This window comes from Triticum urartu, chromosome 5A (assembly GCF_056163025.1).
Source record: "Triticum urartu cultivar PI428250 chromosome 5A, HENAU_Tu73, whole genome shotgun sequence".
NCBI classification, from domain to species: Eukaryota; Viridiplantae; Streptophyta; class Magnoliopsida; order Poales; family Poaceae; genus Triticum; species Triticum urartu.
In genome coordinates, this window is record NC_141877.1 from 218,363,708 (window position 1) to 218,375,410 (window position 11,703).

Consider the following 11,703-nt stretch of genomic DNA (forward strand, 5'->3'; position numbering starts at 1 on the left):
CAGGACTGTCAGTACAAAGATACAATTTGAACAACCCGGAAAAAGGAGGATTTTTCATTACCCAGGGGCAGTCTTGAAGGATGGAAATTGGGTCTGCGATGAGTCACCAGAAGAGCGAGACACCTCCTGAAAAAATAAAATAAAGTTAAAGTAATGCAAGGGAAAGGATCCATTAAACAGAGTTAAAGACAAAAGAAGAAAACCTCATTCCGGTGCTTTTGGGGAGTTTGTTGAAGAGCAACAACCGATTCTTCTTTGGTCCGAGCTTGACGGCGGCTCTCATGTTGCTGCTTTTTCAAAAGAAAGATAGGGTCCAGATAAGCCAAAGGGTGTGAAAACCTTACTTTCCGGGTTACGACTCGAAGTTTCTATCTTGGAAAATGTGCTGAGTCGGAGGAAATAGTTACCTCTTCTTCCACAGCCTGACTGGCCCCCATGTCATCCTGGTAATGATCAGTGTTAATAAGATTATTAAAGAATCGGCAAAGGGAGTCAAGGGCTACCTCTGACTCAGAAGTTTCGTCGAGTTTCATCATGTCTTCAACAATGCTCCTCTTCTTCTTTTTTGACCTCCGGGTCGTTTTCTTGGCGGTTATGGTAGCGACTCTTGCTTTCTTGGCAGCTTCGTGGTCATATTTCACCTTCCAGAAGTCAGATTTGGCCTACAAACAGGTAAAAACAAAATGAAAGGTTAGGCAAGTGTTAAATAATACGGCTGAGAAAAATATAAAGGAGAGAGATCAGAGTCTCCTTACTTCTGGCGCCGGGTTAAGCTTGCAGAAAGGGTATAACCCGACGATACTGCAATCTTCATACTTCTCGTTCACCAGAAGGGTTGACATTGAAACAATATCTGCTTCCATTAATTGAACAGGGCTGTGACGAAGAGAGTCGTCTGGGCCTCCACCATACTCCTACATCAACTTTGATCAACGACTGAGAGGAATAACCCACCATGAGATCCAGCAGCGGGTCAGGTCAACTCCAGTCAAGCCGTTTCCTAATAAGGTGTTAATGCTTTGTATGGATGGGATTAGCTTCCTATGTTCGGCAGCCGTAAGCTTGTCAGGGAGCGCAAATTTGGAGTCAAGACGCTCAGCGCGATAACCCGGTAGTGGCTTCTCATTTGCTGGTGAGATATCTTGACAGTAGAACCAAGTCTGGTTCCAGTATTTGGGATGACTCGGTAAGACTATGAGGGGGAAGACAGCGCCCTGCCGACGCTGAATTGAGATGCCTCCAAGCTCCAAGCTAAGGCCGTTGGTGCACTCATTCTGCCAATTCAGATAAAAGTATTCTCTAAACAGCTCCACAGTCGGCTCTTTCTGAAGGTACACTTCACAGAGCACATGGAAATTGCAGATATTAGATATGGAGTTGGGCCCGATATCTTGAGGATGGAGTTTGAAAAAGTAGAGGACATCTCTGAAGAACTTTGAGCCGGGCGGTGAAAAGCCACGGTTCATATGGTCAGTAAAAACAATCACTTCGTCGTCTCTTGGATTGGGCCGTTGTTCCTCCGGGACAGGAGCACGGTAAGACATGACGGTTTTCGCTGGCAAAAACCCTATGGTAAAGAACTCTTTCAAAAGTTCCTTAGTTACAGTTGAGGGAACCCAGTTGCAGATGGTTGGCGCTTTGGACGGCATGATGTTCAAAAACAAACTGAAAAGAAAGGCAACATGCCAGTTCAATTCAATGGTGAAATTAACAGTTGAATGATGATAATACAGGGAAGTAATGGCGGCTTAGTTAAGGGCTAATGTCATATAAGGAAAAGTAAGCCGGCACAGTAAGCCGCCATGACTACAGGTATTCGAGAAAAGCAAATTCAGCTAAGTGTTGAGACAAACAAGTTTCCTAAATGCTTGGTATTATTCTGGATCAAATGGCTATTCAAAATGGGAAAAATTCTAGACCTAAAAAGTTTAGTGCAGATGAGTCTGTGAGCTCTAATGAGATCTTTGAACCAGAGAAAGGGATCTGTGGGCATCAAAAGTAGGCACAAAAACACTACCGCACAAGCGTACATATATTTTTGGATCAAGAAGAGGCCTGCGGTGGAAGAACTACGAAGAACTATGATGAACTATGAAGAACAAGAAGAAGTCTGGAAACCCTAATGCGGATCTGAGAAGTGAAAAGGAGAACACATACAGCTTACAGATCTTCTGCGGAAGTCGCCGACGTTCTCTGGACTGATACAGGTTGATGCAGCGGCCAAGGTCGACGGAGACGGAGGAGAAGCGCGACGGCGGTGAGGCTCAAGCAGCAGGAGGGTTGCAAGAGGAAGAGGACAGAGAGAGAGAAGAATGAGGAAGGCCGAGGCGTGCCTATTTATAAGGAAAATGTGAACAGACGGGCGCGAAAATCGAGGGGGAGCCCAATAATGATTATCCAACTACACAGACGCCTTGATTCTCGGAAGACATTAAAGATGAAGATCCGTTGGGAGATGACGTCATAAAAGTTTTTTCCATTTTCAAGAGATGACGTCATGGCGGGTTACAAGAACTTCTGCGAGGAGAAGAAGATGGATTTTGTCTAAGTTTTGAAGATTGACAAAGAACGAAGTTCAAAGCCAACCTGGGGCCTAATGTTGGGGATGTAGCTATCAGTTATGACCCGCCCAGGAGGGGCCGAGTCAGCCCCAATGGCGGGTTACACAAGAAGCCCAGTAAGCATTAAGATGATAGTTTATCAAATATTATAGAAGGCCCAAAATCCTAGAGGCGGCTTAAGGCCCAATATTGCAAACCGCTGTATGTAAGGAAAGACTTGTAAAGAAAGGCATGTAAAGGAATCCACCGAGCCGGACACGATTATGAGCCGGCCGGGACTCTGTAGGCCACCAGGCGTCAACCCGTGTATATAAGGGGACGACCCGGTGGCGGCTTAGGGCAAGAAACAGAGATCGATAACCAAGCCGGCGAGTTAAGCCTCTTGGTGATCGACACCCCAGCAATACCAACACAACTAGACGTAGGCTTTTACCTTCATCGTAAGGGGACGAACTAGTATAAAACCTCTCGTGTCCTTTGTCCCGATTAACCCCTTTAAGATTCCTAGTTGTGATGGCCCTATGACTAAGTCCTTTCGCTAGGACATCTGCCGTGACAATTCCATGACAGTATGTCTCCGTATAAAATGGTTTATGGTAAAGCATGTCACTTACCTCTTGAATAAGAACATAAGGCATATTGGGCTATTAAAGAGCTCAACTATTACTTCAAACTTGTCGGTGAGAAGAGACTTTTTGACATTAGCTCACTTGGTGACAGGAGAACCCGGGCCTACGAGAATGCCAAACTGTTTAAAGAAAAAGTTAAAAGATGGCATGATAAAATGATACAAAAGCGTGAGTTTAATGTAGGTGATTATGTATTGCTATACAACTATCGTTTAAGATTTTTTTGCAGGCAAACTTCTCTCCAAATGGGAAGGTCCTTACATCATCGAGGAGGTCTATCGTTCCTGTGCCATAAAAATCAACAACTTCGAAGGCACAAATCCGAGGATGGTGAACGATCAAAGAATCAAACATTACATCTCAGGTAATCCCATAAATTTTGAAACTAATGTTATTGAAACCGTAACCCCGGAGGAATACATAAGGGACACTTTCCAGAACGTTTCAGACTCCGAAAATGAACAGGTACATGGTACGATAAGTAAACCGAGTCCAAAACAGTTCTAATGGCAATTTTTCTCCGTTTTGGAATATTTAAGAAAATAGGAAAATAAGAAGTAGACCGGAAAGGACACGAGGCTTCCATGAGGGTGGAGGGTGCGCCGTACCCCCTTGGGCACGCCCCATGCCTCGTGGACACCCCGTGTGCTCTCCGGACTCAATTTTCTTGCATGATACTTCTTTTGGTCAGTAAAAATTCATTATATAATCTCCCGAAGGTTTTGACCACCGTATCACGCAAAAATCCTCTGTCCTTGTTTCGAGTTGTTTCTGCTGCAGATTGGAGCAATATGTCATCCCAAGATTCGGGGGGAGAAATCTATGTGGCTGATTACCTTGCATATCATAAAGACTTTAGCAACATGGCCTTTCACAACAGGAAAAATTATTAGCACAAACAGAGTTCAGATGTTACATGTTACATAAGACTTTAGCTTGAGCAACTGATATAGGTATATAAATTTCCTACTTTTAATCACAGCAGCAAACAAGAACCTTTAGGGAAAACTCCCTTAGGCTGTGTTCGGTTCACAGGGAATTGAAGAGGTTTGGCAGGGATGGAGGGGGGATTAGATCTCCTACAAGTCAAATCCCCTCCAATCCTTGTGGGAAGAGGTGTAACCGAAGAAAGCTTTATGCAGAGTTGTCCTCTCATCTGTTTCAAAATTCAACTTGTGCACACTGGCACTTAAACATTTTATCAATGCACAATAAAATATTGAACACACACAATAGTCTAGTTGGGGATCCAAATGATTGACTTTCACACATCAGCATACACTCAAATCATAGAAAATTTATTCTTCCCGGAAATGAAAACTAACATCAACAAGTCACATGCTCCACCCGCCCATTGGACTGCTCTTCTCCTCATGCCTCCTCTTCAATCACTCACCATATTAATAACACCTGAATAAGAAAAACCACTTATGAATTATACTGGCATGCAAAATATTGTATACTGTGAAGCATAGCAATGCCACTAAGTAAGATGTGCACTCTCATATATATAATAATGGTCTACTATAAACCCATATATTTTCTATCAAAAGTTTCATTTTTGTGAACTATACTGTCTATAAAAGATAGGTCAAATGGTTAAAAACTGACATGTAAACAACAAACACAACCTATAGCCAGTAACCAATTACAAAGCCCTATTTTTTTGCAAGGCCGACATCACGACAGCCATCACTCATGGCCTGCCTTGGATGCACGACATGAAGGTTGCCAAAGGTCAGCGCTACTGCGGGTGTTTCTATTCACATCATCAATAGATTATGTATGCACCTAGGTAATTCCAAGTTTTCATTTAGATGTATCCTCTTCAAAGGATATGGGCTACACGGTAGCCTGGACAGGAAGCTGCAGCCTAAGACAACCTAAATCAGCAAATATAGAAATTACCCTGCAGTTCTAAAGATCTGAAATACAACCGCAAGGACAAAATTTTGCTGCGAAAGAACCATACGTGTATATACAATAGCGTGTTGTTGATTCCACAGAGCAAATTTAACATCAGCTAAGGTGATGCTTTCGTTGTGCATGAACTCACACACAATCATGTTCTTCTTGTCTTGCTGACTGTAAGCAGTGAATGTTACCAGGTTCCAATGATGTATTCCAGAAAGCAATGCTACCTAAAACAAGTAGACCTGCACAACAGACTACATGTAAGCCAGCCAACTCATCAGGACAATGTCGGTAAGAAAAGAAATGCATGAGCATATGGTACATTATAATGCAACGATGCAATCATAGGATGATATGTCTGTTCAGTAGACCATTACAACAGACCACAAGAGGGGATGTGCAGATACAGAATGCGAAGGAAATTTCAAAAGGCAAACATCACGAACTGAAATTGCAGAAACATAAAAGAAGGATTGCTGCTAATCTAATATAGTGAGGAAACAATTGTCACATTAATACGTCATTAGATTAAGAAAAAACAGAATGGTCAAACATATCACGATCTTTTTCCACAACAGGACCAAGCCATACCATAAATGCAGAAACAAGTAAACACATGAGAAGGTGCACATAAAGTTAACTACTTGGCATAAAATAAGACAAGTTCATCATCTAACAACAAGAGCCTACACTGGTATATAATTATAGAAGATATTATGTATGCAAATATGATAATATATAACCCTATTCGATTATTCCATTTGATGTGATGCTAAGAAGCACACATAGAGCTGTCTATTTCTTTTCTCAAAGAAAATAACACCATGATTATTTCAGTAAGAAGTGCACACGACAATCACGCCTCAGTTGACAAATAATAAAGGATTACTCAGAAAATAAAATAAACGACTCAAAGGGCATTGTATATTTGTAGTGTGAAAAAATCTACAGCTCCTTGAAGGAAGACCCTTCTACATAGTAACCAAGCAAGCTTACGAAGATCTTGTGATTTAATTTGAAAAGCCTATTATGTGGAAGTAAAATCATTCTAATAACTCTATGGAGCTGCAAAGATATACTCCAAACAATGATGAGATACAGTGACAATTCTGGTACAGAGCATAATGTTCATGAGATACATACAGCGAAAATTGTGGTATGGGAATGGCCAATTAGGATCCCTGATCTTTAACATATACCTAATATCCAAACTTTCAACTATTATGGACTGATGCAAATGTGTATGTTGTTAGCTGCACATACAATACATTCCTTCATTTGAAAACACTTGTCCTTTTAACCTCTCAAATTTTAGTTAATTAATCAGTCACATATAATTTTCAGTATATACACATACATGCGTGGATCGATCCATGCTTGCATGCATTAGGCAGATAGAAGTACGTGAACATACTCTAGGACATGGCATCGTGCTTGCTTCTGTCAAGAGGGACGATTCCCGGAGTAGGCGAGCAGCTACAGCGAGCTCCTCTGTCGTTGCTTTCACATCCTCCATGTACACTTATGTCAAGAACAAAAGGCAAAAATCATAAGCTTCTTAACTAACATTTGGCATCTCATACTGCTAGTGCTAAGAAAACACACCTGAAAGCTATCGTCCTCCCCTAAGCACTCCTCCTTGTGCATTTACAAACAGCTAGTGTTCGCATCTCCAATCTCAAAGGCAAATCGAGATAATTAGAAAGAGAGAGAGAGAGAGAGAGATTTTGTAGGGGACTCACACGCACACTTAGGTGTCAAGAATTTCTATGAATTGGACATAAAACATTTATATATTGGCGGAGTATGGCGTAAAAAGGACACTGAATAGAACAAGAATGTGTGTTTTTCTTATGGTTTGCAACGCTCATTGTGCACTATAAAAACAGTGTGCAAGCCATTGACCATAGCAACAGCAGCTACTTGAATTTTTATCTTAGTAAATGAAATATAGTGAATTGAATGAAGTGAAGCCCTCGGCTAGATCAACAAACCATTTTGTAAAGAAAATGTAAAGGAAGATACCTAAAAAACATGGCTTGAACTGAACAATGTGCATTTACTCAAGCTGAAGATAGTTGCATAGTAACCAAACACTGGACTACTAATCCTTGTTCGACTTTTCCTTATCAGTTGTCCTTAAAATGGTTGCTTCACCATATAAAACTATTAAGTTTTCATTATCTTCACAACTATATCTATCTTCTGCATTTGTTGACTTATAGACAATAAAAGATTAAGAGGGGAAAAAATCAACAAAGCATGGGAAAAAACTCACAACATTATGCAAATACGTCTTTAGATTTAACAAGGGATGTAGGTTTGGATTAATTAAGGACATGAACAGTCACCTTTTTGTTGAAAGATCTAAAGAAAATAATTGCTGAGAAAATGAAATGCTTCCAGGATTTCATACAGAACTGTTTGCTGGTGCTATGTGGGTCGTGATGCTCACATAGGCATGTTTATCGCTTTGGGATAAGAAGTGTATTCTGCCCAGGGAAATATTTAGGCAAGGATATTGATCTGCAAATTTGAGGTAGAAAAATGTTTATTTTCCTAGGTACCGACTTGCAAGTGGTCTACAATTCAGTGAATAAAGAAATGTAGATCAAACATGAGATCCTAATGACAGACACCACTAATTATATTGAACGAAATAACATTCTATTCTTGGTTGAAATCATCAAGGAAGTAGTACGTACCTTAGAAAGGTCTCCTCGGCCTGAGGGCACACAAGTAAGGTGGCCCCTGAAAAAGAGGAGTTCATGCTCCATGCGTCCGTCCAGTATCTCCGTCTAGTATCCTTTATTTGCTGTTTACTATTCTGTCCCCATACTTGTACATGGTATTCAATCATAGCTTGTCGTGTAGCTTGTAGTTGGATTTGATGACGCGTGTTTAGGGAGACCCTACCGACAGACACCACCTATTATATTGAGAAATGTCAGGATTCTTTTTAGAATCATGTAACCATGGATGTTCTACTGATGCAATCAACAATGCCACAAAATAAATAGTGAAATCATTTGATGCAATTATTAAAAACCTGCAAGATAATTATCAATTGGTCATGGCTATGGCATAAAAAATACATACCCCAATGTAAGATTGAATTCACCATTATGAGAGAGAGAAAACATTTTGTATGCTATTACACAATGGGAAAGGTAACATCACTAATGCTCGCCGAGTACGTGTGTTGTAGTAAACCGTGTGATTGGATCTGGATCCAGCATTTGTCGAACAAAGTCTTCAGCAGGCTCAGATACTCCGGGCCTTGGGTCTCTTTTGAAATCTACCACAGAGCACATAATTGCTTGTGCTACTCCCTGTTCAGAATCTGCACAACATCACAACAATTTGTAAGGTGATTTATAATTTCTTCACAACATATATTCTGTCCAATCAAGGAAAGTAAGTACCTTCCAAAAATATTTGCACACCACAAAGAAGTACTTCCTCCGTCACAGTTTAGAAGGCACAGTTAAATTTGCGTGCGTTTCCACAATAGACAAGGTTTAGGACGCATTGCATTTATGTCTAGTAGCTAATTAGTACTGCTATATACTATTTCTATATGCATGCATAGTGTGAATGCTATTTTCTAGCCCATCTCATAACCAATAGATAACCACCTAGGTCCGAGAGAATTTCCAAGCGCGCCTTCTAAACCGTGACGGAGGGAGTATGTAAAGTATAACTCCTACAATCTAGACATCGATTTCAGGGCCACACTTGTGCTTTAATACCTCTGGGAGCATGTAGTATGGACTGGCTACAATTTTAGTAAACCGCTCACCTACACCTAGAAGCCTTCATCTGTGAGAAGCATTTATGCAAACACATGCTGTGTGACTTGTTCTACTCATCAAAGAGAAGCGGCAAAAGAGGAGAAAATTCAGCAACCTGGAAGCTAAAGATGACCAGAAACAGATACCACATGGACGCCCTCTTCCGCCACGCACTGCCTCCCTCTTTCTCAGCCAGCTTCGGGTGTCCACTATTCAGCCACCATTGTTTCTCCCATCATCCCTGTTGCTGGCTCCATTTTATGCTCTGCTGCATGACCTTGTCATTTTGTCAAGCGCATAGTGCATAAACTAAATATCATGTAGAAGCATATATAGATTCAGAGCAAAACTAACCTTGGATTGGAAATCCTGAAGGAGGAAGTATGGAAGGCACCTGACTGAAGTGGCCCGTGGGCATCGGCGGTGTTGGCTCTGTCTTCCCCATCTTCCTCGCCGTGGATCACTCAGCTAGCTCCAAACAAGAGGAGATTGTGAGAAGAGAAGGGAAGGAGGAGGGGGCACATTGGTGGTTGAGAGCAGGAGAGGAGGAGAGATGCGAATGGATGAATGACTAATGTCGGCCGATGACCATCTCCCATCTGCCGCTGCACCTCCCTCTCCTCTTTCCTCTCTCCTTCTCCTGCCTCTCCTTCCTTCTCTGTTCTCTCTCCGTCATATTCCTTCTCTCCTTCAAGGACAGGTCCATGGCCCCGTCATCCACGAGGTAACCGCGGCATGGTGGAGCAGAGGCACCGCGCGACGCGAGAGAAGAGGGAGTCAAGGGCGCAGATCTGGTCGACAGTGTGGCGGGCGCGACAGCCGACCCGAGGACCTTGCCAGGCGCTGGATCTCGTCGGCGGCAAATCTCCTAGTGCTGTGGCTGATGATGAGGGAGGAGGGAGATGGTGCGACGGTGTGGCGAGGGAGTGAGGAGGAGGGAGGGGTGTGACAGTTGGGGACTGGGGGCTAGGGTTCACACCCACGCCCAACCACAGGCCCGCACGTTGCCAGTGCGGCACACGAGGAGCTAATTGGCATCGGGGAAAGGCTCACCCAGCCAATAGACATCTGAAACGAGCCCACCCGTCATTGGGCATTCAAAACACTATGCGGTGAAAACAATTTATTACCAGCTAGTGAAAATCTGACGGCTGAAACGACCTAGTTGACCAGATCTAATGGCCACAAATAGCCCATCACGAGGGACAGTCGTGGGAGCGAGTTGGCTAGCCTTTGTATAGAAATTAGTGTTGAGTCAAGGGCTTGATTATTTTGCTATGACCTTGAGGGAATAGAATAAAAAAAAGAAAAAAAATAAAGAGATCATATGGATCTTATGGAGAGTAGTGACTTCACATATAAAAAGTATGATGAATAAAAGTTGTTGAGAGTTGACAAACATAGTTTTGGCATCGTTGCAATTAATAGGAAGTAATAAAGAAAGAGAGGTTTTCACATATAAATATACTATCTTTGACATCTTTTATAATTTTGAGCACTCATTAAAGTATGATATGCTAAAGAGTTGATGTTGGGCAAGGAAGACAACGTAATGGGTTGTGTTTTCTTATATCTGAGATAAATTATATTGTCATGGATCATCCAACATGTTGATCTTGCCTTTCCCTCTCTTGCTAGCCAATTTCTTTGCACCAAGTAGAGATACTACTTGTGTTTCCAAATATCCCTAAACCTAGTTTTGCCATTGTAACATCCTAAAAATTTTAAATTTTGGAATGTTATAATAAATAGATAGCTTTGATTGATTGTTTGATTGATTGTGTGAAAGTGACTGAATTCGAAACTTTTGAAAGTTAAATGAGAGGGAATAAAAGGACTTTCCCAAACTTCCATTTTTGATTCGTGATCTCCAGGAATTCAAATGCTTTTCAACACCAAACCCTAGAGAGAAGATGACATGACTTCTTCCATTTAAATTAAATGAAAAGCGTTGTTGAAAATATTTGAATTTCATTTGAAAATATTTCAAATTCATAAACTTCAAGCAACTCAATGATTTTCATGAGATAAGATAAAATGATCTCTTCAAAATGTATGAAATATGAGTTGGAAGTTAAAAGGATCAAATTCAATGTCCTTTTGGGAATTATTTTCAATTTGGAGTTATTTGGGTTTTATTCAAATTATTTTTCTCCAAAAATAAAATATAAGGAAATTAGGGTAAAATGATTCCCTACATCAAAAAATTGGAGAGAAATAAATTTGAATTAATTTTGGTATTTTTAAAATGATTTTATTGAACTTTTATTGCACCAGTAGCACTCTTTGAATTATCTGAATTTGTGTGTATTTTATTTAATGCGTGAAAAATGTTCATGTCGTAGAAAATCTTTTTCTGAAAATGTTGATATATTATATGCCTATATAATATTTTTAGTTATTTTGCTTTATTATTTTAGTTCTCTGAAAAAAATACTTCGCTAACTAGGCCGGCCCAGCACCCAGCCAGGCCAAGGCCCAGCTCCGCGCCGCCTCGCCCGTCGTCCCCGACCGGGACTCCTCCCCGAGTCCGGCGCCGCCCCGCCACCGGCCGCCCCTTCCCCACGCCACCGCGCATCCCCTCCTCCAATAAAGCCGCCACCCGGACACCCCTCTCTCTCCCACATCTCGTCGCTCGAAGCCGAGCCTCCGCCGCGCCGTTTGCAGCCACCGCCCGCACTCGCCGGAGTTCGAGCTCCGACGAGATCCGCCGCCGTCGCCCTCGACCGAAGCCGCCGCCTCCCTCGTCTCCGCCTCGTCGCCCCGCTCCTTCCGGTGGTGCCGCCTGAGCCGGAGAGCCACCGG

At 42.0% G+C, this 11,703-nt stretch overlaps 1 long non-coding RNA gene across 1 annotated transcript; it reads right to left on the reverse strand.

Moving 5' to 3' along the window:
• Positions 1-4,439: 4,439 nt before the first annotated feature.
• LOC125555842 (uncharacterized) lies at positions 4,440-6,629 on the reverse strand. The gene is made up of 3 exons (XR_007304900.2): positions 6,519-6,629; positions 5,249-5,346; positions 4,440-4,600 (listed from the first exon to the last, which is right to left on the reverse strand). It is a non-coding gene; the product is annotated as an uncharacterized LOC125555842 (long non-coding RNA).
• Between the last annotated feature and the right edge of the window lie 5,074 nt (positions 6,630-11,703).